The sequence below is a fragment of the Pezoporus flaviventris genome, unplaced genomic scaffold (assembly GCF_033815535.1).
Source record: "Pezoporus flaviventris isolate CSIRO_AGI_PZ_B2104156 unplaced genomic scaffold, CSIRO_AGI_Pfla_v1 ptg000007l, whole genome shotgun sequence".
In the NCBI taxonomy this organism is placed as follows: domain Eukaryota; kingdom Metazoa; phylum Chordata; class Aves; order Psittaciformes; family Psittacidae; genus Pezoporus; species Pezoporus flaviventris.
The window spans coordinates 68,412,131-68,438,587 of NW_026892555.1; the positions used below are offsets into that span (position 1 = coordinate 68,412,131).

The following is a 26,457-nucleotide window of genomic DNA, read 5'->3' on the forward strand; positions in this document are numbered from 1 at the left end:
ATCCCAGGGTCTGTCCTACATCCTCTCCCTTAATGTGTAGCATTTTTCTCTTGCCTAACTAGCTTATATAGGAAGCTTCTTTTTGTATTTTGAATGGAAAAGAGGTAAGGCTAATATATTACAAAAGGCATACAACTAATACTCCTTTAACTTTGTTTTTTTTTTTATGACTAAAATGATGATGGTCATATTGCCTTTTTTTTTTTTTAATGTGGACAAAGTCTGCTCTTTATTTTGTGATTAGTTTGTCGACATGTTTTGTGTTTTCTGTGTGATTACACCTTGAAAGGTTATTGCAGAAGTAAAATGTTGTCTTGCAGAAACCTTAGGGAAGCCTGCAGGCAACAAATAACAGTTAAAAGCATATACTGGTGCTCTGCCATTAAAGCAAAAAATGTAGAGTGCTACTGAAAATGTTAACAAAATGAAAGAGTCTTTTCTGTTCCACCAAGCATTGAAGCTATCGTGTCTGTGCATATATTCTTAAAAATAAAATTAACTTTGAGAATAAAAGCCTCAGTAAATGCAGAACATCAGTCTCTAGGTAGAGTGCTCGAAAGACCAGGAGCCTCAGATGTTTTTACAAACTTGGGAGGATGAGGAAATAGTTTCTGGGCTTTTTCTTTTGCCAAGGGCAGTGACTTAGCCCTCCATAAGATTTAATCTTAAGTGCATCTCTGAAAGTACTTTTTCAATATGATTTTCTATGTCTCCATATAAAATCTACTCACTTTCCTTGCCTCACTGTGGTTGGTGCACTGTTAGCATGACGCCAGAAGGGAGGAGTATATGGTCAAATGCCTCCTTACAGTTAGATGTCATGTTTTTGAAAACAGAGGAAAGATGTGGAAACTTGCAGAGGAAAAGTTATGGCAGCATTGCCTGTGAACTCACATAATTCAATGCCCTCATCTATCTATTTATTTATTTAACTGTAGTTTGGGGTTTTTATTGGCAAATCCACAAATACTGTAAAAACCTCTTTTTATTGTTGGTTTCCCCATCCCCCACCCCCCAGTTTATTTAACAAAAAATACTGGACAGCTCACCTTACATTTATCATACACTTAAATGCATGTAGAAACTCTGATCCAGATGGAATCTGTTAAAAGGGTCCTATTCAGTCCAGTAAGGCCAAGACTTTTGGTGGTGTTACCTAACTCCAGAAAGCCTGTAAAGCAAGATCCACAAGAGATCTGCAATTTGAGGAGGGGATGCCAGTGTAATGAGACAGCCAACAGATGCAGTAGTTCATGAAGATGGGGGCAAAGTAAGGGACACTCAGTTTAAATAGTGCCACAGTAACAGTCTTAGATGTGATAACACACCACAGAGCGGTTTCTGCCCTGCTACAGTAGAGGCACTGACATAGACTGAGCTTTAGAAGGAGGATGCAGCTTTCGAAGTCACAGACTGGAGGGAGTGTTTGGGGCCTGCCTCTGATACCAGGAGAGTTACTGAAGTGGGTTGAAAACTAGCTGAATGGCCAGTCCCAGAGGGTGTCAATCCTTGGGGATAATTCAGAAACCATTTGGATATGGTCCTGGGCAGCTGGTGCAGGTGGCCCTGCTTGAGCAGGGCATTGGATGCTATTATCTCCAGAGATCCCTTCCAACCTCAACCACTCTGTGTTTTTGTAATATTTGTGCATATAAAAAATAGAAGTCATACTAGAGGCTTACTGAAAGGTCAAAAAAGATAAATGTGAATGAAGCAGAGAGTCTGAAAGAGCCACCAAACAATCAGGGTAACTCAAAATCTGAATTTATGGCAGGATTCCAGAAAGAAGACTATTTGTTCTGATCGCTAAGGCTTGTTCTTTTCTGTGTCCAACCGGGAGTCCTTCCTACTATTTGTTGTCTAGTGCAGAAGCTAAGCATGAAATCAGTCATTGTAAACTTCCTTTGCTCAGTTCTTAACCTTGACCTTCTGCTGCTTATTGGTTAGGCATAGTTTTACACAAAAATTGAAATTGGAAATCCACAAGCTCTGTAGAATACTTGAGAATCCTGTATGAGTGTGTTCAACACCCTCGCCCCCTCTCCCCACCCTACCAAACAAAAATCCTAAACCCCACATCCTAGCAATTACCTCTGCTCTTTACTGTAAATGGTCTATCATAGAGAAAATTGAGTTGGAAGCCAATGGCAATGCATTCTCTTCTTTCAGTAGTGTCACTCTTAACTGCAGGAAGAACTTGGGAATTTTATACTTTGAAATCATGTCACTTGAGTTAATCTTTGCAATATGCAGAATAGTTGAACCCCTTACAAGTTGCATTACGTAACATAATTGCTGACACTCACACACTGACACTTCAGTATTATATTGGAAATAAAGCAATGCTTTGACTGCACACAAATTGCTAGGTCTTCAATACACCCAGGAGAGCTATATAATCTCTAATTAAAAAGAGATTTTTGAGATAAAGACTTCCAGTGTCAAACTGTATATTTATCAGATGTATTGCATGTAGCAGGACAGAGTATTTTATGGTTTTGGCTGAAATTAATTGTGAGACATTTTCATATGGTACAATCTCAGGTGTTCCAGTCTGAGGACAAGTGTTCTGTGGAGCATTGCCAGCTGTTCTGCAGGGCTGCTCCTTTCCATGGGGAAAGCATCTGTCAAACTACAAATGCATCACTTTCTGCAACTAAAAGCTATATTTTGGACATGTGTGCATGCATGTACTTCTCTGTTCCTTATCCTTTTTTTATGACCACAAAAATAGAACACCAGTAAAGAAACTTGCAGGTTATTGGAATTCTAAATGAAACAGGAGTGTTGGAGTAGACTTTGTGGGAATGAGTTTTAAAGAAGTTTATGCAGTGAACGGAATGAGATAATGATGTCTTGGAAGTAGCTAAATTCTCTTTGTGGTGGGCACTTGCACCTGGTTAAAGGTATATGAACAGATGCACAGAAATGTGCTTTGGAATGGACTGATTGACTTTGTCTCTATTTTTGAATGGATATGAAAACAAACCAGTGCTTTTAACCTGCTTTAAGAAGACAATGAGGTGAAGTTAAATAGGTCAAAAGTAGAATACAAATATAGTAGTCCTTATAGGTTTTAACTATTGATGCATGTTGAAAACATAATTTCCTTAATCTTTACTGTTGTAATATGAGTTATGTAGAAGAATGTTTCCTTTTTTTTTTTATATATATTGCCTCAAGAGCATCTAATCCAAGGGTAGTTTTGAACCCCATTGCAATGACACAAATGATGAACCATGGGGCAACGTTTTCAGGCTTAGCAGAAACATGAGAGTGCTAGAGACCATAAGCATTGCAAGCAGCTGTGCTTGACTGGATGGCTGGGAATGACAGATTTATTACAGGTTAGTTCATAAAGGTCTCCATGGTTCTAACACCAGTGTGAATATATTGGTTGTAGGTGCTGTGTTTCAGAGACATAAAGAAGAAAGGCTGTGTTCTCAGAAGGGATGAGAGAACCATAATGTTATATGCACAAAGTGACTGTCATTTACAAGCAAGGCTACAGATATGTCTTACTAATGGGCTTATTCGGATATGAGCAAAACTGTGCTACAGAGATGTGAATCAGAGCTGATCAGTTTTGGTGATCATTAAAGCTGAAGGAAAACCAGCAACTGACAAGTGTGTGTTTGGAGAAGTGATGTGCCAGTTTAATTTTATTAATTTGTTATGAAGTGGACAGAAAATTTTTGGGAAAAACCTTTCTCAAGCATTTAGTTATTGAATTAATTGGGAAAGTAAACTGTGCTCTTAAAGCAATAGAGAATACTGCTTTTTAAACTGTGGACTTTAGTGCTGCTATTATTTTTTTTTAAATATTGATTTTTACTTTCTTGTATCTTTACTAACCAAGAGCTGATGCTGATGTCTAGAAATCCTATTCTTAGCCATTACAAAGATAATAGTTATTTGAGCTGGCCAATTTCAAGGGAATAAGATTTTTCCTTGTGAAGAGCCCTGGAAAATCTACGCCACAGGAACATATGAGCTAGGTCAAACCAGTGTCCAGTATTCTGCACACATAACACACTTAAGATACTTGAACATCTTCACTGATAGCTCTGACTTGGTTAATATGGAAGAGGAAGCAAGATAGTAGAGACAATGCAATACACGTTGCATATCAATCCTTCTGAAATTTGGGGCATGTCAGCCTGTGCAAATCAATGTGGTGTTTCTCATCATCAGGAATAGCTGTTTCTGGTAGTTCAGGGGTGGGTACTACTCCCTGCTTTTAGGAATACCCTCTTTTTTGACTAATCTTCCTTAATGGAGATAATTTATGTCACCAGCTGAAGGCAGATCTGCACTGCTTACTGAGAATGAATGGTGGGTCTGAACAGGTACCTTAATGGGACTCCTTGTGGTATTACCTAACCTGCATTTCTTCTTGTAAGAGTCCAGCAGGTGTGTGAAGGACTAACATGAATTCTTATTTTATATTTGTGAAGAAGTCAAAACAAATAACTTCCAGGTTTTTGTCACCCTCACTTCTGTCAAGCAAACAATGAGGTTTCTTCTGTTTGGATTTCCTTGCTTGCTGCAGAGAAAGCAGCATATTATACTACTGAAATCGTGGCTGAGGCTGTTCTTGTATGTATATACCAGTGCAAGGTGGTAGTAAATGTTCAAAGGACAGAGCCTAAATATAAGCTAATTAGGGAAGCATGCTTTTTCCTATTGTCTTGTTACAGTGGGAGTGCTCACCTTGATTTTTTTAGTAGTTTCTCTGGTTTAATGAAACAGATGGTATTTTACTGTGGCTGTAAAATGGGAATTTAAACTTGAAATGTCCTGGGATGAGGCTTGTTTTTTGTGGTGGGGTTTTTTGGGGGTTTTTTTTTGAGGTTTGTTTTTTTTTTTTGTTGATAGTGGGTTGGTTGTTTGGTGGGTTTTTTTGTTTGTTTGGTTTGTTGGTTGCTTTTTTTGAGAAATGGGTTATGATTATATCTGAAAATACACAAAGATGTAAATGTGTCTGAAGCTTTTATTTTTGCCAAAAGCTGACTGTTATTTCAAATTGGGATGAACTATTAAGTCTATAGTTATCAAAAAGCCTTTTTAAACACTCCTGTTTCATTCAACAAGAGCACTTGCAGGAGAGCGTTATTTTACAAAAAATGAATTTAAAACGTGCAGAAATATGCAGTAAAACTGTATACTTATGGAGGGTCTTTCAGATGTAAGGCATGAAGCTGCTTCTGAGCACAGTGCTTCAGCTGTATGTTTCCTGCATGATTACCTGTTTGGGTTGGGTTTTGTTGTTTTTCTGTGGGACTTTTTTTTTCTTTATTTTTTGTAGTTTGCTGCACACTATAAAATGATTCATGGAAATTTTTGTCTGACCTTTTTCCCAGCCAAAGAAGTTATGTTTTCTCAGAGTTACTAAGTTACAGTGTATGTTGAACATAATAAAAAGTGAAACAAGGTGTTGTCTTCAAATTGCTTTTCCTTAGTTTGAATTGGCTTATACAGGTGTCCTGGGTTCAGCAGTAGCAGTCATGTTTTTTCCTTTGTGTTAGCTGGTGCAGTGCTGTGTTTTGACTTCTAGTTTTGAGAACAGCGTTGGTGAAGCCGATGTTTTCGGTTGTTGCTAAGTGATGTTTACCCTGACCAAGGACTTTGTGAGGCTCATGCTCTGCCAGGGAGGAGGGGAAGCTGTGAGGAAGCAGAGACGGGGCGCCTGACCCGGGCTAGCCGGGGAGGTATTCCATACCACAGCACGTCATGCCCGGGGTGGGGGGTAACTGGGAGTTACCCGGAAGGACAGGAGCTTCCGGGTGGAACTCGTTTTCTTGGCCGGTGGTATCGTATTCTCTTCCCTTGTTATTTTCCCTTATCATTGTTTTAGCTGATAGTAGCGGTGGTGATTTGTTGCTGGACTGTTCTTGTCTCAACCCGTGGGAGTTGCACTCTCTCGATCCTCCTCCCCGTTCCTCCGGGAGCGGGGAAGGGGAGAGCCCCGGTGCAGGGAGGGGGGGGAGACGAACACGGACCTTGATTGTTGTCAGCTCGGCACCACTCACTGGGAGTGAGTGAACAAGTTACCTGACTGGGTTTAAACCACGACAGTTCTTTTTTTGGCGCCCAACGTGGGGCTCGAGGGGTTGAGATAAGAACAGATCTGACTGGATTGATAGTCACTCGTCACAATGCTGATTTATTGGCTCTCAAGGTTTTTCCTCTTGATCTCACAGTTTCAGTATACCATATCTTACGTCCATCCGGTATTGGCTGTATTAGTGTTTTTCAAGTGTGGGGCTTGGGCTAAGGTTTTTATCCCATTGTACTTTATGGTAATGACTTGTAATACAATAGAATCATTGATCATGAAACTGATCTGGTTTATGTTCCCAGTGTGGTCACCACCTTTATACTTTGGGAGGTATATGATGGAGGTGCTTAGCAATTACACATCTTTTTTCTCCTTCTCAGGTGCTCAACCTGTGAAGGAGACAACCTTTTACCCTCCTAGTCGTCCCCCCAGACCATTTACATTTGAGAGTTTTGAATTTTTTAAATGGCCTTTTAATGCTCTTGAGACTTGTTTGCTGATGGTGATGGGAATCACCATGCTAACACGCATACAGAGTGTGTTTTGCCCACTACTGATTTCAAGAGTTAAGCAGATTCAGGTTTGGGTCTTGTCTGGGGTCAAACGACGATGTAGGAGGACCGAGAGATTTTCCCAGAGGCTGGACAGCCATGAGTGGCAGGGTGTGTGGGATAGTATGGGCAAGTATCTAGGTCAGTGGGCCCCTCCAGTATTTTGGAATTTCACTACCGAACAACTGCAAAATCCAGAAGAATTAGTAAAACACTTAAATGAGGTGTGTGGTCATTCTGGCCATACCAGAGATGGACAAATCACGGCAACGTGCTGGGGCTTGGCCTATGCTTACAGGGCCTTGTACAACACTATTCAGCACCTTCAAAAGGAAAAGAATGTCGGCGGATTTGAGGGCAAAGTGACAGTCGCTACTCAAACTTTGGCTGCAATGAACTGCGCAGCTACCCCAGTGGCAAGTACAGCAGCTGCTCAAACTTCAACTGCAACAGACAGCGCGGTTACCCCAGCTCCAAGCACGGTAGCTACACCACCCCCAGCAACAAGTACAGTTGCTACTCAAACCACAGTGATAATCACTGCAGCCAAACCAGAGGACCAATTCGTACCAATATCAGTTGCCCCTGTACGCAAGAGAACAAGCAAAAAGGAGGCAAAAAGGGTGAAGCGAGATGAAGAACCAATGAATTCACCACCCGGTCCAGAATCTGATCAGGAGTCATCCTCACATGACGAAGAAGAAGAAGAAGTAACTTCTCGACCTCGGACCTCAACCGAGCTGCGGAATATGCGAAAAGATTTTACCCGTCAACCAGGGGAGCACATCATCACCTGGTTACTCCGATGCTGGGACAATGGGGCCGATGGTCACGAACTAGAAGGTACAGAAGCCAAGCAGCTGGGATCACTTGCTAGAGAAGGGGGAATTGACAAAGCAATTGCAAGAGAGAAAAAGTCCCTCAGCCTTTGGAGGAGGCTCTTGGCAGCTGTGAAAGAAAGGTTTCCGTACAAGGACGATGTTATGAGTCGTTCGGCCAAGTGGACTACTATAGACAAAGGCATCCAGTCTCTGAGGGAATCGGCCATCGTAGAGATGATCTATCACATCAAGCCGAATAACGGGGATACACCTATAGATCCAGATGAAGTTGAATGTACACGACCCATGTGGCGAAAACTTACACGGAATGCACCGTCATCATATGCCCATTCATTGGCAACAGTGACCTGGAATGACATAGTACCACTAACAGTGGATGAAATGGTTCATAAACTCCGAGAGTTCGAAGACAATCTCACTCCTTCCATCATCTCAGCTGTGAAAAAACTGTCCCAGGACCTCGACAAATTGAGGGACGATGTATCTGATTTATCCAGCTCCTCACGTGTACCAACACGCGTCTCAGCTATTAACAAAAGACGTCCTATTGTTCAAGAGAGGAGATACAGAAGGTATACGCCACGGGGTACCCTATGGTTTTACCTGCTGGATCACGGAGAAGACATGACAAAGTGGGATGGAAAACCTACTTCAGCTTTGGAGGAACGGGTGAGTGAACTGAAGAGGGGAGCAAGGGCCAAGACTGATCGTCCCATGAGAGCTACGGCTTCAGTCTCTGGTGAGCAGTTTCCCAGATGGAGTGGAAGAGCTGATTTTACTCCAGCTCCTGTCATAACGAAGAATAATCCCTTTCAACACGACTTAAGTGTCCAATGCTGTGACGACCATTAGAGGGGCCCTGCCTCCAGCCAGGTGGAGGTAGGGGACAATCGGATTTACTGGACTGTGTGGATCAGATGGCCTGGCACATCAGTCCCACAGAAGTATAAGGCTCTAGTAGATACCGGTGCACAGTGTACCCTGATGCCATCAAGCTGTCAAGGGGTGGAACCCATCTATATTTCTGGAGTAACAGGAGGATCCCAAGAGTTGACTGTGCTGGAGGCTGAAATCAGCCTGACTGGGAGGGAGTGGCAAAAGCACCCTATTGTGACTGGTCCAGAGGCTCCATGCATCCTCGGCATAGACTACCTCAAGAGAGGGTACTTCAAAGACCCAAAAGGGTACCGGTGGGCTTTTGGTATTGCTGCTTTGGAGACTGAGGAAATTGAGCAGCTGTCCACCTTGCCTGGTCTCTCAGAAGATCCCTCTGCTGTGGGGTTGCTGAAAGTTGAAGAACAACAAGTGCCAATTGCGACCACAACAGTGCACCGGCGGCAATATCGCACCAACCGAGACTCCCTGATTCCCATCCATCAGCTGATCCGTAGACTGGAGAGTCAGGGGGTGATCAGCAGGACCCGCTCACCCTTCAATAGCCCCATATGGCCAGTGCGAAAGTCTAATGGAGAATGGAGACTAACAGTAGACTATCGTGGCCTGAATGAAGTCACACCACCATTGAGTGCTGCCGTACCGGACATGCTAGAACTTCAGTATGAACTAGAGTCAAAAGCAGCCAAGTGGTATGCCACGATTGATATTGCCAATGCATTTTTCTCAATTCCTTTGGCAGCAGAGTGCAGGCCACAGTTTGCTTTTACTTGGAGGGGTGTCCAGTTCACTTGGAACCGACTGCCCCAGGGGTGGAAACACAGCCCTACCATTTGCCATGGACTGATCCAGACTGCACTGGAACAGGGGCAAGCTCCAGAACACCTGCAATACATTGATGACATTATTGTGTGGGGCGATACAGCGGAAGAAGTCTTTGAGAAAGGGAGGAAAATAATCCAAATCCTGCTGAAAGCCGGTTTTGCCATAAAACGGAGTAAGGTCAAGGGACCTGCACAGGAGATTCAATTTTTGGGAATAAAATGGCAAGATGGACGTAGACAGATCCCCACAGATGTGATCAACAAGATAACAGCAATGTCTCCACCAACTAATAAGAAAGAAACGCAAGCTTTCTTGGGTGCAGTGGGGTTCTGGAGAATGCACATCCCAAATTACAGTTCGATTGTAAGCCCTCTCTATCATGTGACCCGGAAGAAGAATGATTTTAAATGGGGCCCTGAGCAGCAACAAGCCTTTGAGCAAATTAAACGCGAGATAGTTCATGCAGTAGCCCTTGGACCAGTCCGAACCGGACCAGATGTAAAAAATGTGCTGTACACTGCAGCTGGGGAGAACGGTCCTACCTGGAGCCTCTGGCAGAAAGCTCCAGGGGAGACTCGAGGTCGACCCCTCGGCTTTTGGAGTCGGGGATACAAAGGATCTGAGGCCAGCTATACCCCAACTGAGAAAGAGATACTGGCAGCCTATGAAGGGGTTCGAGCTGCTTCGGAAGTGATTGGCACTGAAGCACAGCTCCTCCTGGCACCCCGGCTGCCCGTGCTGGGCTGGATGTTCAAAGGCAGGGTCTCCTCTACACATCATGCAACTGATGCTACATGGAGTAAATGGGCTGCACTAATTACACAACGAACTCGAATAGGAAATCCCAGTCGTCCAGGCATTCTAGAAGTCATCATGGACTGGCCAGAGGGCAAAGATTTCGGAATGTCACCAGAGGAGGAGGTGGTGCGTGCTGAAGAGGCCCCACCATATAATAAACTGTCAGCAAGTGAAAAGCAGTATGCCTTGTTTACTGATGGCTCTTGCCGTATTGTGGGAAAGCATCGGAGATGGAAGGCAGCTGTATGGAGTCCTGGACGACAAGTTGCAGAAACTGCTGAAGGAGAGGGTGAATCGAGTCAATTTGCCGAGGTGAAAGCCATCCAGCTGGCCCTGGACATTGCTGAACGAGAAAAGTGGCCAGTACTTTATCTCTATACTGACTCATGGATGGTGGCAAATGCCCTGTGGGGGTGGTTGAAGCAATGGAAGCAGAGCAACTGGCAACGCAGAGGTAAACCCATCTGGGCTGCTGCACTGTGGAAAGATATTGCTGCCCGGGTGCAGAACCTGGTGGTGAAGGTACGTCATGTAGATGCCCATGTACCCAAGAGTCGGGCCACTGAGGAACACCAGAACAACCAACAAGTGGATAAAGCGGCTAAGATTGAAGTGGCTCAGATGGACTTAGATTGGCAACATAAAGGTGAATTATTTTTGGCCCGGTGGGCCCATGACACTTCAGGCCATCAGGGCAGAGATGCAACATATAGATGGGCCCGTGACCGAGGGGTGGACTTAACAATGGACACTATTGCCCAGGTTATTCATGAGTGTGAAACATGTGCTGCAATTAAACAAGCCAAGCGGTTAAAGCCTCTTTGGTATGGAGGACGATGGTTGAAGTATAAATATGGGGAGGCCTGGCAGATTGACTATATCACACTGCCACCAACCCGCCAAGGCAAGCGCCATGTGCTTACCATGGTGGAAGCAACCACCGGGTGGCTGGAAACATACGCTGTGCCCCATGCCACTGCCCGGAACACCATCCTGGGCCTTGAGAAACAGATTTTGTGGCGACACGGCACCCCAGAGAGAATTGAGTCAGACAATGGGACTCATTTCCGGAATAACCTTATAGATATTTGGGCCAAAGAGCATGGCATTGAGTGGGTATATCACATCCCCTACCATGCACCAGCCTCTGGGAAAATCGAACGGTACAATGGGCTGTTAAAAACTACACTGAGAGCGATGGGTGGGGGAACTTTCAAGCATTGGGATACACATTTACCAAAGGCCACCTGGTTGGTCAACACCAGAGGATCTGCCAACAGGGCTGGCCCAGCCCAGTCAGAACTTTTACATATTGTAGAGGGGGACAAAGTTCCTGTGGTGCATATGAAGAATTTGCTGGGGAAGACAGTCTGGGTTATTCCTGCTTCAGGTAAAGGCAAACCCACTCGTGGGATTGCTTTTGCTCAGGGACCTGGATATACTTGGTGGGTAATGCGGGAAGATGGGGAAGTCCGATGTATACCTCAAGGGGATTTGATATTAGGGGAAAACAGCCAGTGAACTCAATTGTATGCTGTTGCCTGCTGTGTAATGCTTTTATAGCCCATCAACTAGATGTCTCCAGGTCACCAGCGACTGGCCCTGACTTCCCTCCAGCCATCATCCCAACAGAGAATGAACTTGGAACATCATGGACCGAATGGACTCGGCAGCATTATAGGGATTGGTCCATGCACTAAGAAAATGATTTTTTTTCCTCTTGGTCTGTATGTATATGGATGTATATATGTGGGAGAGCGATGGTGTATTGAAAATGTGGGATCTGAGCACGACGTGAATGGTATGGAATAAGGGGTGGATAATGTCCTGGGTTCAGCAGTAGCAGTCATGTTTTTTCCTTTGTGTTAGCTGGTGCAGTGCTGTGTTTTGACTTCTAGTTTTGAGAACAGCGTTGGTGAAGCCGATGTTTTCGGTTGTTGCTAAGTGATGTTTACCCTGACCAAGGACTTTGTGAGGCTCATGCTCTGCCAGGGAGGAGGGGAAGCTGTGAGGAAGCAGAGACGGGGCGCCTGACCCGGGCTAGCCGGGGAGGTATTCCATACCACAGCACGTCATGCCCGGGGTGGGGGGTAACTGGGAGTTACCCGGAAGGACAGGAGCTTCCGGGTGGAACTCGTTTTCTTGGCCGGTGGTATCGTATTCTCTTCCCTTGTTATTTTCCCTTATCATTGTTTTAGCTGATAGTAGCGGTGGTGATTTGTTGCTGGACTGTTCTTGTCTCAACCCGTGGGAGTTGCACTCTCTCGATCCTCCTCCCCGTTCCTCCGGGAGCGGGGAAGGGGAGAGCCCCGGTGCAGGGAGGGGGGGGAGACGAACACGGACCTTGATTGTTGTCAGCTCGGCACCACTCACTGGGAGTGAGTGAACAAGTTACCTGACTGGGTTTAAACCACGACAACAGGGCTTTTAGATTTCTGTGTACTTCCAGAGATTTGGTTTTACTGCTGTAAAGAATCGTGAAGAACCAAGTGAGCAGATGACCGATAGACTTCTGATCTGCAGTTGTCTGAAGAGCTTCACTTCCTAGCATTGTGTTGTGATGCTGGAGAGATGGTCGATTTTCTTTCTTTTCTTTCTTTTTCCATTCCTCTTCTTTCTTTTTCAGTTCCTTTTCTGTCAAAGTACAGTTTTATCTTAAAATAAAAAGGAATATTACAGTGAAGTCACACAGTGCCAAATCCAGAGAATAGGAAAATATTAACTCTTCTAACTTCAGCTCTGGTAATCACAGATACATAATCCAAATTTCTAAGATGGAAAATGATATCAGCATTAAAACGCCATCATCTGATACTACCCAATAACTGATTAGGTAGATTGTTCTGGGTTATAAAAAGTGAACAGCATTGCTTTATGTTGGGATAGTAAGTATAAACTGCAATGTGGATTTCAGAGCTTATTATTGCGGGCACACTGGACAATTGAAGCTCCTCACGTGACCACTCAGAGTTTGTTGTATTCTTAAACTGTGCAACACATTATTGTGCTATGAGTGTTGACCTAGAAAAATAATGCTGTTTTCTGTCAAGTCTGTTGCTACTCTTCTTCTCATATGAGAACCTTTCACTTTGTTTTCAAGATAATTCATGGGACTGCAGAAGCACAAGACCCAGGGTACCAGGAGGCACTGAAATCCTCATACAGGTATTCTTTGCTTTGCTCTGGGACAGTAACTGGTAAAATAAATTATTACTGTGCTTTCAGTTACTTCCTTTCAAAATGCTGTAGTTGACCTTGCTGCATAAGGTCAGTGGAAATCTATTGGAAATATTTCAGACTTTAGTAGACATAGAGAACCAGGGCTCTAAGCAACATAAACTACTTCAGCTGCTCAACAGAATTCCTCTGGTGGCCAAAGGCAATTATTGACATAATAAATGGGGGTGCTGCGGCGGAGCTGGGTTTCAGGAGCTCTCTATTCCCAGGGGTTTCTCTGGAGTAGGAGGTTGATCTGTTTCCTCAGGGGCTTTCTAGATCTTGGAGAAAACTGGCACATCAGGGCATAATTTGACCAGAAAGGAGACTTAGGGAATTAACTGAAAAGTAATGGGATGTAACTCATGTAACCTGATGTTTTTCATCTGTGAAGCTGGGATGTCTGACTATCTGTTTGAATGTGGTAGTATAACAGGGATAAGTGCAAGATGTACACTAGCACTGCACCTGTTTGCCCGACGAACATCTCTAAAATTTGTCTTTTCCAGCTGAACGACTTTTCTTAATTCCAAATCAAATGTAGGGGACTTAACTAGAATGCTTACAATAATTTTAACTACACTGAAGTAGTAACACAGGTTGAAGGTGTGTAGTATGACACTTTTTAATACTTGTTGACTTACAACTTGAGGAATACAGGATGATTGTGAAGGTCTGTGAAGGTCTGTGAAGGTCAACAGAAAAGTAATAAAGGTGGTAGGATGTCCAAGGGAGATGTGAGGGAGAACAAGACAAAGATACTTAAGCTGGAAAAAAAAATTCAGATCAGGTAAAAACACAGTAAAATGAATTACTTTATAGTTACATAACACTGCATGTGAAATATCACAAAGGAGAAGATAACCCTGCTAACCTGGAGGCAACAAATAGATTTCTTTAGAACAGATAAAAACCAAAATGTTCCATAGTCCTTGTAGAAATATTGGTCTATCTGAATGGCATTGCATTCTTTAATACTTGAAAGTGAACTAAATTCCCACGGCAGAAGTATGTTTCAATTCTCTAGTTCTGTCAAACTTTATTTTCCTTCTAATTCAAAACTGAAGTTAAGATATATTTTTGAACCTTAATATTTCAACTGTTAAAACCTCCTGTTATCTGTTTACGTAAAAACTTATTGTTTTGTGTTTCTATGCCTGAGGTTATATTATCTGCAGCATTTTACTATCATTTGCTATTGTTGCTGTAAAAAGGAGAAGGTTAAGATTGTTCTAAAAGTATTTGCACAGGGAAGAAAGCTTCAGTAACAAAAGAGTATTTCAGTAAGCTCTTGGAAGTATAGAAAGAGACAGTGTCTCAAAAGTGGGAAAAAAACCCAAAAAAACAACCAGGCAAAAAGCAAATAAACAACAAAAGAGTAAACTCTTGGAGAAAATGGGGCAAGTCATGAAAGTTTCAGGTCATCCTGATTTACTATTATTTCCTAAACAAACAAAAGCAAGGTTTTGGTTAGAATAAAGAAATATTTCAGGGGAATCTTTTCACCTAGTTGTGCAGGATATGTGTGTGTTTTCCTAGCTGGATAGGAGGAAATATCTCCTGGTGATGGTATTTGAGATTTGGAAAACTGATTGCATTCCTAGTCTTCACATGTGCAAAGTAGGGTGAGGGTGAGGAAAAGGAAAACCAAAGTCAATCTTTGTCATAGTTGACAGAGATCCTATTTTTTAACCTTTAGCTCACAGGTGAAAGACAGTAACTCAGGGTAGCTAAAGCCACCCTTTGGCTACTGCTTTATATTGCTGTATTTCTTCAGTGATGTTTGGTATCATTGCTAGGTTAAATGTGATCACCTCTGCCTGTAGGATGTTAGTAAATCATGTGGCTGGGATGAAATGTTAGATGTCTCTCCCTCCCTCTCCCTTCTTCTCTTCCTGCAAGAAGCACAAAAAACACTTCTTCCACAGTTCTGTTGGGCTGCTTTCTAGAGAAAGGCGTAGATACAAACAAAACACTTCAGAGGGTGTTTTTTATTTATTATGTTTGATCCATAATGAATAAATAATGGTGTCCTGAGTTCATCAGTAGCAGTCATTTTTCTCCTTCTTAGTAGCTGGTGCAGTGCTGTGGTTTTGACTTTCAGCCTGGGAGCAACACTGATAACACTGATGTTTTTAGTTGTTGCTAAGTCATGTTTACTCTGATCAAGGACTTTCTGAGTCTCATGCTCTGCCAGGGAGGAGGGGAAGCTGGGAGAAAGCGGAGACAGGACAGCTGACCCAAACTAGCCAAAGAGGTATTCCATAGCGCAGCATGTCATGCCCAGTATATAAACTGGGGGGAGTTACCTGGAAGGGCTAGATCACTGCTCAGGTCGGGCTGGGTATTGATCGGTGGGTGGTGAGCGGTTGTATTCTCTTCCCTTGTTATTTCCCTTATCATTATTATTATTATTGGTAGCAGCAGTGGTTTGTGTTATACCTTAGTTACTGGACTGTTCTTATCTCAACCCATGGGAGTTACATTCTTTTGATTCTCCTCCCCATCCCTCTGGGAGATGGGGTGGGGGGAGGAAGGGGACGGAGTGAGAGTGCGAGACCGCGTGGCTGGTTGAGTTTAAACCACAACAAATGGTTATATGCAACATGACTAAAATAATGCAACTGTATTGTCGTCACTGGAGCCTAAACAACACAAATTTAATGGCAATGCCTATCTTTAGATTGTAGAAATGCTTTGTGCTTGAAATACAAACTTTAATAAGACTTGGGGGCTGTTTTTTGGTTTTCTTTTTTCTTTCTACCATTGCTCCCCTATTTTTGCTTAATACATCATTTGGTAGGATGTGATTAACTCAAATCCATAGTAACTCTTATGTCTGTGGGAAGCAATGAGTATTTAAGATTTTCAGTTATGCAAAACTACTGCTAATGTTCATCCAAGTATAAGGGAATATTTATCTGGAAAAATACCATCTTATTTGCAGTACTAATACTCAGGTAGTTCAAGGCTGTGGCTTCCCCTTGAGCCCTCTTTTCTCTAGGCTGAACAAGATTAACTCTCTCACCTTGTCTTCATAGGAGAGGTGCTCCAGATGTTGGTTCATCTTTGGGGCCCTCCTCTGGACTTGCTTAAGTAGGTCCACATCCTTTTTATGTTGGGATTATCACTGACATCATCACTGTGGTGACCTTGTGAGGATGCTGGTGCGACAGCACAAGCCTATATTCTACAGGGACCAAGGCCATGGCTGGAAAGCCATAATCATTTGGATATGGCAATCCATTTAATAGTTCTGCATTAGGATCTGTCCTATTTGTGCTGTCCAGTATTTCACCAAATGGGCACAGAATTTAAGATTTTGTAGGTTAAAAAAAAAAAATCAACAGTGTAAAGTCAATCTGGAATTTAATATGAAACAGTTCAAGACTTTGTGGCATTATGGAGAGATTCAGCATAGAGCTATTATAAATCTTTGAAAGCAGTGAAAATTTCCACTACATCTTCAGACATATATTATAGTGCTCTCCTTGTTTTGGCAGTTGCTCTCTAGGGATGTGTAAATAATGCCACAGAAAAAAACATTTTTCTGTTAAATGCATAATGGAAAAGCACACTCTTAGTGGGTTGCTGACTGAGAGAGATGAGGACTGAAGCAGATCCTTCAGTAGCCACAAATGGGCTTATCTCTCAGTGAATGCTGTGGAAGTGACAAAACCTGTAGTAGCTCAGGAAAACTTTTACTTTTTTATCAAAATCTCTTTAGCTTTGAAGGAGACTTGGGGAGCCTTTCAGTGTGTGCACAGAAATGTTTACCTAGTGAACATCTAGTGCAGTTGTGCCAGGTAAAAAATCAGACCAAGCCAAAATTAATGACTAGAGCGGTGCTTTCATGGGCAGGTCTCTGTTTCAGGCATTCTTTTCTCAAGAGCAGTGGGCTGTGTCAGCTGCCTTCACCACTGAAGGAACAAGTGAACTCTGCTGAACTGAGCAGTATCTTGCTGCTGCTCTGAACCTTTTGACAGAAAGATCTATGTTTTGACTAAGCTTGACTGATTTTTTTACTCCTGTATAAAATTTACTTTCCTTATCTATCTTTTTGACAGTTGTCTCAGACTATTGATGTGGCTCTACCGGTTTTGGTTGGTATGGAGTTAATTTTCTTCGTAGTAGCTCATATAGTGCTATGTTTTGTATGTTTTGGTTATTGTTGGGCAGTGCTTACACAGTGTCAAGAACCTTTTGTTTCTCAGAATGTTCCACCAGTGAGTAGGCTGGGGAAGCACAAAAAGTTGGGAGGGAACACAGCTGGAGCAGCTGACCCAAGGGATATCCTAGACCATATGAAGTTGCACCCAGTGATAAAAGCTGGGGGAGTAGGAGGAGGGAGGAACATTAGGAGGAGAGGGTGACACTGGGAGTGATGGCATTTGTCTTCCCAAGTAACTGTTACACATCATGGAGCCCTGTTTTCCTGGATATGGCTGAAAACCTACCTGCCCATGGCAATGATGAATGAATTCCATGGCTTTTGCTTTACCTATTAAACTGTCTTTATCTCAAACTATGGGTTCTTGCACTTCTATCCTTCCAATTCTTGCCACCATCCCACAGTGGGGGAGTGAAAGAGCAGCTGGGTGGTGCTTAGCTGCCCACCAGGCTTAAACCAAGACAGCAGTTCAATCTTTCATACTGTGGATGCAGTATCCCTACTGAAGCAATGCATGAGAATGTAGCAAGACTTTTGGATCTGGACAGTGTCTATGCTAAAGCACACATGTAATAATGTGCCTGTTTTTTACTGTCCTGCCTATCAGTTTCACATTGTCTCCTGACATTTTTATGGGGAATTATGTTGGATGACTGTGGGAACTGTGTTACAGTATTGTATTACCTTCTAAAAGTGGTGTTATTATTTATGTCAGGGTAGCTCACTTTGTAGTCTGGACACATTCTTTAGTGGCTAGAGAGCTAATGATTTAAAGATCATCTTAGGTTTTAAAAGGGACTTGTGTTTATGCCATAGGGAAGGTAGTGGTGGTCTCTTTTTGTCGACTGGTCTCCTCTCAGGCCTACATTAAAAAGCCTGAAACACTAAATCACATTTATGCCAAAGGAACTGAGTACCTAACCTTATTTCTTGAGATCTTATGTGAAAATGATTCATTTTTAATGATCTGGAAAAGGAGGCATGTGAAACTGCAGTTAGAGGTTACTGGCCTGCTCTACTTGAATGCTAGTTGACTTTGTAACTAGCCAGTCATAAACAGCAGGCTAAACATGAAGTGTTCCAGCTACTGCAGTTTCTAGTTCTGGGACACAGTCTGTAGTCAGCCCAGAATTTATTATTAAAAAATTACTTGATCTTTGGTTTGCTGTTTTTTTTGTCTTCAGAGTAGCTGCACTAAAAGCATACAACACGTTGTATTAAGGCCAACTGATGCATTTGTTTTCTTGCATTTGTCCACATCTGTACTAACTCTTGCTTTCAGCCTTTAGGAGCATGAGAATATTTCACCTGTGTGTGGAAAAAATTCCCCAGAAAACCCCATCTTATAATCAGACTTCTAAATAAGTGTGTGAACACCTGCTGGTTAGGTTCATTACAAAGTGCAGAAATAGATTTTGATGTGTTTGGTAGTACCTGGGGAAGGAAGGAAGGACAGTGACACATCTCACCCCCTGTGAGTATGAACAAATAACATGTATGAATATGGTATACACATGTGCATCTTCAGGTTCATTGATGCCACTTGGAAAATTGTAAACCTGGTCATGACATTTGTTTGATGTGGATCTTGGATCTATAGGAAGATTGTGGTTATGTCTTTTGGAGCAAAAGACAGCACTGAGGTCTGGTTAGGAACAATACGAGCAAACAACACTGCTCCATCTCACAAAACACGTAGGTACGGCTGACTGAGATGGTGACATTGCTGTTCTCCATACCATTTGAAGCTGTTTGGCAGCATCATGGGAGTCCGGTTGACTGTAGAGTTGGGTAGAACCCAGGCGCATTATTTGGGTACTAGTTTGTCTAATCCTTATCAACTCTGTGACTGTCTTCTTTCAGTAAGTTTTCCTCTAGGCACTTTGAAAACTAAAATCCTATTCCTATAACTTTCTAACTTATGTAATAAAACTTTTGAAAGCTTAGCCTGGAAATGTCACTTTTCTGCTTGAGAGACCTTGTTTCTGGAATATCCAGCTCTGGAGTGTAGAAGAAGGATTTATGTTTGGTGACAGAAGTAGTTACTGAGGTGTGGCAAAGCACCTCTACGTAAAAATTCAGCGTTTTTTCCAGGCAAAGAAAAGAAATACTGCAAATAAATGAAGTAAGGAATGTTTATGAATTAGATGGGATATAAAGAAATGAATCTCTGACCCTGCAGCCTGAATTGCTGCAAATATTTCTATATTAGTACTGAATGTCATGGATGCCTTTGTCAATATTAAATCCTATCTATAAGCATTATGTCTTGCATAGACATTTAGAACATTGTGGATTCTTCAGAGTAATTGAACTAATCTGTACGCAAGCATGGTCTTTTAAAGATTACATGTGGTTGTGTAGGATGTTCTTAAAGGGAAGAGGAAAATAACAGGTGGCTTCTTGTAGAATTTTAGAGTGAACTAGTTATTTGTTGTTCATTTCCTTTCTGCTTCATGATTACTTATATTATCTTTGCTACATGTCTGTGACACATTAAACCCATTAGTCTTAGGCAAAAGTGCTTGTGCTCTTGGCCAGCCTCTTAGAGTGGAGAGCATTGGGAAGGTTATGAACTATGTTTGACTCTTAGTCTATCATCCATTTCTAACTCTTTTTGGATGCAGCATTATCATTTCTTTAGAGTTTATATAAACTTTGGGTATGATGTCATTACAACAGCAATGTCATTTACTATTTTTCAGGAGTTCTTAATCCTGTAACTGGAACGAATAACAGCAGTTGTTCTTCTGTATTCTTGAAAGAGATTTAGACAAATTGATTCACAAGAAATGCATTAATGGTGAAACTCATCTGGTCCTGTAATCAGTTTGACACTTAAAATTGCAACTGAGAGAAAAAGTAAAATTTCAATGGGAGAATTAAAATGAACACAACTTCTTTTGTGTTAGGTGAAGGCAAAAATCCTTTTACAACATAGTTCTATTTTGTGTTTAAATGTAAGAAAATGGGTACTTGATTAGCTTTTTTTTTTGTTTTTGTTTTTTTTCTTTCAGATATGTTTGGCAATAAAAATGTAATACCACTTAACGGGATGTTACATTTTTTTTCTCAACTTCTCTCCCTGCACTCCAAATTTCTAAGTTCTCCTTGCTCCCTCAATTCAGTGTTACTGCTCAGATAATTGGTGCTGTTGGATGGAATCAATAACTCATTATTCTTCTGTTCTTAGTGCACCTACATCTTTCTGAGAGATCAATTTTTCAAATATGAAATCCAAGTTGAAATGATGATTGGTGTGTTAAATGTGTCTGGTTGGTTGGGAAGATTTTCATAAGAAAAAAATCACATTAAAATATGAGGAGATGTTTGGGCAGAACCGTTCCTTACTGATGCAAGTATAATGTATGTCTGTCATATGATGGTCAAGCATGAGAAGTCCAGTGGTGTCCTATTCTTTTTGTTTTGTAGTCGATCATATTGAATGTTAATTGTTGGGGAAAATAAAACAACCAAACACACACAAAAAAAACCAGCCTCAAAACCAAAACCCTTTACATTCTTTTCAGGAGTTAAGATAACTTAATCTCAAATTCATCACTTCCTGATACAATATATTTGTGTTGTTTTACATTTAGGCTAATTTGATGTCAAGATGATATGTGAACACTTAACAAATGAAACTTAGAAAAATCTTTATTGAAAGAGTAGCTTCCAGGAAGGAAAGGTAAAACTACAAGCTATTCTAAGAGCATTTATTTTTAACTGCCATCTCTGTAACTAAGGTTTTATAATATCTGGAGCTGCAGTTTTCAGCTTGTGTTAATTTGTGGACCCTTATGTGCTTTTTTGGTTGTTGTTTTTTAATGAGGACCACGAAGGTGATGAGTCTGAAAGCTGTGTTTTTCCTATGTGTATGTTCCTCCTTAAATTCACCCTGAATGACTGAAAACTGGGAAATGGTTAAGGGGGATGGAGAGTTGTAAAAGCAATCAGCATAGTGCTCTTAGTTGCTGTGTATAGTCCTCCGTAAGTATGTGCCAAAAATCTTGTGAAATTAGAAAAATCGTATATGGATGAGCAGTTTTTAAGATAAAGCAAATTAACATGAAAATAAAAATCGTAATGTTAGTGTCACCTTAAAAATAATCGAATTGTGTTCCAATTTTGAGTTAAGAGGCAGCAATAGTGGTTTACCTGTTGTTCTAGTAGTGATCTTACTACACTTTTGGGAAGGATCAAGACTTAGCAATAAGCATTTGCAGATAAACAAGGCAGAGAATGCAAATAATTTGTAGATAATATTTGCTAATTCTACTTCTTCTCAGACTCAGTTGTATCTGTAAGCATAAATGTTGGAGATGTTTATTTTAATGAAAGACTTCCCTTTCTTTTTCCTGCATCCCTTTGTTTTACATGAAATATTTCTTTGACATTTCTAGAAAGAAAATGCAGAATATAAGTAAGGTGATTTTATGAAGAGCTTGGATATGTTTCTTGTCTTCTGAATATGGAAAGAGCTGAATAGAGTTTCAGTATCTTAATACTCAGCTCTACCATCCCCAAAGAACAAACCCTGTCTTCTTTCTTGCTAGGAAGAAGAATTTGTGTCTTAGGACTTTAACCAGTAGAAGATTTACTTGAAGGTTGTACAAAATTTGAGGGTTAATTAGAAGTATTGACTTGAATCAGTGGTCCTTTGAGCTGTACTTTCCATTAAATAGGCAGCATTTGAATTTAAAGGTTTGAGTTTGTTTGTGTGGCTTTTACTGCCTAGTTTGTACCTGCAGAAGTCAATTAAATACTACATTTTGTGTGTACTTGCAAGCTGTAGTTAGGGTGTGCTTTTTTTTAAATCTTATGTATAGTTTGGCTGAGAAGGCACTTTAAAGTGCCAGTTCTGTTACAACTGGTTACAGAATTTACCTCTTGTGTCTTGTGAAGGCAATTTGGGATGAATTCATTTCATATGGTGAATAACTGTATATCATAATTCATACAATCTTTCTAACAACTCAGGCTTGATTTCAGTATAGGATGTTATTTCTAGATAACTCGGACATAATCTGCGTGAGTCACTGTCAGTCTCCAGTTTGGTTAGTGTTTTCTTCTGATTCTCTCTGCTATTTTTGTTGTTGTCGTTTTGTCTCCCACAGAAAAGAGGAATGCTATACTATCCTACTACTGAGAGCAAATAAGCATTAATTCTAAAAATTCATAAGACTTTGGGGATTTGCAAGTGTCATTTGTACACAACTTTCTACTACAACACTCCTAAGTAACAACAAACAGTTCTGTGAATCACACAATAAAAATGCCAGATAATATGTTGTGGTTTGGGACTCTGTTCCAAGGTCCATAGCTTTGTTGGACAGCTCACTTTGAATCTTTTGACCAGTTATACTTTAGCTGTCTTCTGCAAGGATAAGATATTGAAAGACCCTCAGTTTCATCAGGGGCCTAGTTTAAATACCTTTATACAAATGCACATAGCACAGGGAATAAACAACAGGAGTTAGAGATGCACACAGCTGCAGGGCTGTGACCTTACTGGCATCAGAGACATGGTAGGTCACTTCCTAAGACTGGAGTGTTGGAATGAAAGGATGCTGGCTCTTCAGGAAGAAAAAACAGGGAAGATGAGGAGGAGGTGTCACCGTCTGTGTTAATGACCAGTTGGAGTGCATGAAGCTCTGCTGCTCCATGGATGGATGAGGAGCCAACTGACACCTTAAGAGTCAGGATTAAAGAGAAAGTGGGGACAAGGGGACATTACAGTGAGGGGTCTGCTACAGGCTATCCGACCAAGAAGACTGCTCCAGCTCGGAGGTTTGAGGCCTTATATGGACAGATAAGTGTGGCCTCATGTTCAGAAGCGCTGGTACTTATAGGGGGACTTCAACCAGCAGTATCTGCTGGAGGGACACACAACAGGGCGTAAGCAATCCAGGAGTTTCCAGGAATTCATTGATGATAACTTCCTTCTCCAAGTGATAGAGGAGCTAATAAGGAGAGGTGCTATGCTGGGCCTTCTTCTGGCCAAGTTGGGGCTGGTGGGGAGTGTGAAGCTCAAGGGCAACCTCAGCTGCAGGGACCACGAAGTGATGAAGTTCAAGACTGTTGAGGCAATGAGGAGGGTGCACAACAAGCTCACTACCCTGGACTTCAGGAGAGCAGACTTTGGCCTTTTGTGGGATCTGCTTGGTAAGATACCATAGTGTAAAGGCCCAGAAGGAAGAGGGCCCCAAGAAAACTAATTAATATTCAAAGACCACGTGCTCTAAGCTCAGGAGTGATGCATTCAAATGAAGAGGAAGTCAGGCAAAAACGCCAAGAGGACAGGTAGTCTGGTAGGAATACAAGGACTTTTTACAAGGGCCTCTAGTTATAGCAGAAGGGGTAATGACTTTAAACTGACAGAGGGTAGGTTTAGATTAGATATTAGAAGAAATCCTCCATGATGAGGGTGGTGAGACACTGGCACAGGTTGCCCAGAGAATCTGTGGCTGCCCCATCCCTGGCAGTGTTCAAGGCCAGGTTGGACAGGGCTTTGAGCAAAGTGGTCTAGTGGAAGGTGTCCCTGCTCATGGCAGGGGGGCTGGAACTAAATGAACTTTTAAGGTCCTTTCCAATCCAAACCATTCTATGATTATGTTATGACCTTATGGAAAGTGTCTGTTTACTTCCAACATCTATTTCTGCAGTACATCCAGGCAATGATTTTTCTGTTCACTGGTGCTTCTCTATTTCTTTGTATCCACAATTTTTTCTTTATTTTTTTTGTCTGTTTAGAGCAACAGCTGCTTGTATTGTACCAAAGCTGCCAAAAGTCTCAAACACTTTTGTGTAATAGAAAGCTTGTTCAGAAGTGTTGTAGCATATTTTATCTTACAACTTAAACATCTTTGTATCTTCCCACTAGTTCATCACTGAATAATGTGTGCTGAGGTGAGTAGCTCTGGAGAAGATGCTTTCAGCACCAGAGCTGTGGGGAAAACACAGCATCCAGGAATCTCTGAATGGCAAGAGCCTCGAAGGGATCCAAGGGGAAGGTGTTGTGGAGGCGCTTGCCAAAACATGATAGTAGATGCTTTTGCAAATAAGGTTTTTCCAAAGTAATCTGGCTAAACCTGGTCACGAAAGTATTAAAGTAAAAAAGCAGAACTTTTAATCAAGTATGTGTACCAATATAATGTGTGCCATAGAAGATGGTAGCTCTGGTTTTATATTGCTGTAATTCACTCATCAGTGAGTAGTACCTTTATGTAAAAGTGGTGTCGTAAGAGTATGCAAGAACTGATTGGAAAGGTGATCTGGTAAACCAAGAACTTCAGCTGTCTATTATTGACATTCTCCTTCCTCTCTCCAAAAGAAAACCATTTTTTTTTTTCTGTCATTCTCAAATGTCCATATATATTGTTAAGGGTAGCCAAATACCTTAGCTTCAAGATCCAGAGGTATTCCTCTTGTCTTTGCTAGCTGTTTCCCTGCGTGGCTGAGATGCACTTCCAGTTGGTATGCTCACATAATACAGACACGACTGGTTGTAGAGTTATTAAAGTAGGCAGGAGAAAAGCACTTCTAGGGACACCCATTGAAACACAAGCAGAATCCACATAACACCTGAACAAAAATGCTGATCTGGTCTGATCCTTCTTTCTAGCTAGTTGGGTTTAACATGTGTTTATGGAATACACAAATATTCCCACTTGGCTCATAAAGATGGTATTACTAATGGGATTATGTAGGTACTGCTGGTCTTGGGAGATCTACCTCAGATAACTCCCCCTTAGCCATGTGTCAAATCTGGCTGTCCGTTATGGTGCTTTCAGTAACATGTGTTAGCTGCTTGATGGTACCCATTTATATCCGGCAATTTCTTGTCACCTCCAGTAGTTTCCCACATGCTGTTCAGTTAACTAACTTTTGGGACATGGAGTAGTCATCTCCCTGCAAACTTAAAAAGACTGTTGTTTTTTTTTTTTTTTCTGGTTTTGTGCTCACTTTTAAGCATGATGCCAAAAGTTTTTGCTTAATTGTAGGCAGTTGTTGAGGAATATCTCCCATGTGAGGCTATCTGTTCTACACTACTATGTATCAGGTAAATCCCACCTGCAATACTCTCAAATTCTGGTTATATTAAATTGTTTAATTTTCAGAGTTGAGGTTTATGGGTTTTGTGCTGCCTGTCAGTCTTAAATGAAGCGTGTGACTGGATGTGGAAGAATGTTAGAATTACAAAGGTAATGGAGACTAACTGCAAACCATTGGATGCCTAGTTGTAACCAGGGGTAGTACCTGATTTGTTGACAAACTGCTGGCCTTAATGCCCTTCCCATTCCCAACTCCCTTTCTGTTTGTCAGTGCATCTGTAACAACAGCAGAAACAGAGTCTCTGAATTGCATTAGTATGGTGCCCATTATCAATATTTTGGCTTCAGTTTATGGGATCCGGTTTCTTGAGTGGGAATTATTTAATATATTGAAGTGATTTCTCAACCAAGTACTATATAGGCCTCAAGACTGTTCTGTTTCCTATATCACGAAGTTGGACTGGGCAGAACAAATTTAAGAAAAGAATATCAGAGCAAATCGTAGAATTCATTTACTTTTTATTTTTTTGGTTTTGTGAAGGGAAGGCTTAAGAGGGAGGATGGAGAGAAAACAATTGGAGTAAATAGTCAAAAATCAGTATTTTGTTTAAAAATAGTACATAATTATGTATTTATTCTAAAAATATGGAAAATCTACATGCCATTTGGTAAGTAAGCATATTTCTTTCAATAGATGTGAAGGATGCTCTTCATCTAAATTGTATAACATTGTATGATGTTGCTTGGCATTCTGTATCTTCCTGTAATTGAGATTTGTACTTCCTTGCTTGTTTAGAGAAACTTTGTAGCTTATTTGTAAAACTTACCATTTTCGTGTGATCTTTTTAATGACCTTATTTATCTTCATGTAAGCTTTATGTACCGGATGATAGAATCTGTTTCTGAACATCCACTTTTGCCTTGTTTGTTTGTTTTCTTTTGTTTTGTTTTTAATTCTGGATCTTGACTATAGAAAATTCCTGCTGATGTACTGTTGGATATATGCAGATTGCACAAAAAAGGCATGATGCGTAAATGCTAGTTA

The 26,457-nt window shown here is 41.4% G+C and overlaps 1 long non-coding RNA gene across 1 annotated transcript in view; it reads left to right on the forward strand.

Annotated features, from left to right (window-relative positions):
• Window positions 1–26,457, forward strand: part of LOC133266395 (uncharacterized) — a 45,897-nt gene that overhangs the window by 12,909 nt on the left and 6,531 nt on the right. The window contains exon 2 of the long non-coding RNA XR_009742365.1: window positions 13,072–13,136. This is a non-coding gene — a long non-coding RNA (uncharacterized LOC133266395). The remainder of the gene's footprint in view (window positions 1–13,071; window positions 13,137–26,457) is intronic.